The following is an 896-nucleotide window of genomic DNA, read 5'->3' on the forward strand; positions in this document are numbered from 1 at the left end:
AGAGGAGGAAGAAAAGACCAAAATGGATGTCAGAAGAGACTCTGAATATTGCACTGGAGTGCCAAGAAGCCAAAGCAGAAGGAAGAAATCAAGACTTTAAGGAGCTGTACAGGAGATTTCAAAAGTATGCGCAACGGGACAAAGTATTATAAATATGCAAAGAGCTAGAGTCAGAAAATCAAAGAGGCCGAACTCACTCGGCATTTCTTAAGCTAAAGGAACCGAAGAGGAAATTCAAGCCTCGACTTTCAATACAAGCAAGAGCCTATGGTGATGAGGGAAGTTCAGACTTTTGAAAGAATTGGCTAAGAATAAGGCCCAGGAATTGATGGTATACCAATTGATATTTCTTAATATGAACTAAGAGAAACTCTTAATCATTGTTGGTGAGAACATAAAATGGTATGGTCACTTTTGAAGACAAATAAAATCTTAAAAAAATATACGAAAAAGATCCATGAGTCACATTCCCTGCTGTTTATGGAAATCAGTTGGTAATTTAGATCTATAAAATGTGCACAAATGTTTATAGCAGCTTTATTTATAATTACTAAAACTGGAGCAACAAAAATGTTCTTCACTAAGTGAGTGGATAAAGAAACTTTGGTACATGAACACAGCATTTAAAACATAAAGTGCTATTAATCTGTGAAAATACTTGGAAGAGCTTTAAATGCAGTTTTTAAGTGAAAGAAGCCAGTGTAAAAAGTACATACTATATGATTCTACAGATAGAACTTTTTGGAAAAGACAAAACTGTGATGATGTTGTTGTTACTATGTGCCATCGAGTCGTTTGCAACTTATAGCGACCCTATGTACAATAGCGTAAACCCTGCTCTATCCTGTGCCAATCGCATTGCCTCTGACACACCCATCCCGATTACCCCAGTCACT

At 36.5% G+C, this 896-nt stretch overlaps 1 protein-coding gene across 1 annotated transcript in view; it reads left to right on the top strand.

Annotated features, from left to right (window-relative positions):
• NUDCD3 (NudC domain containing 3) overlaps positions 1-896 on the top strand; it is a 316,694-nt gene that overhangs the window by 282,968 nt on the left and 32,830 nt on the right. The gene's annotated exons all lie outside the window — the stretch shown is intronic.

The sequence above is a fragment of the Elephantulus edwardii genome, unplaced genomic scaffold, assembly GCF_000299155.1.
Source record: "Elephantulus edwardii isolate Elephantulus edwardi_28Jun2011 unplaced genomic scaffold, EleEdw1.0 scaffold00111, whole genome shotgun sequence".
NCBI lineage: Eukaryota > Metazoa > Chordata > Mammalia > Macroscelidea > Macroscelididae > Elephantulus > Elephantulus edwardii.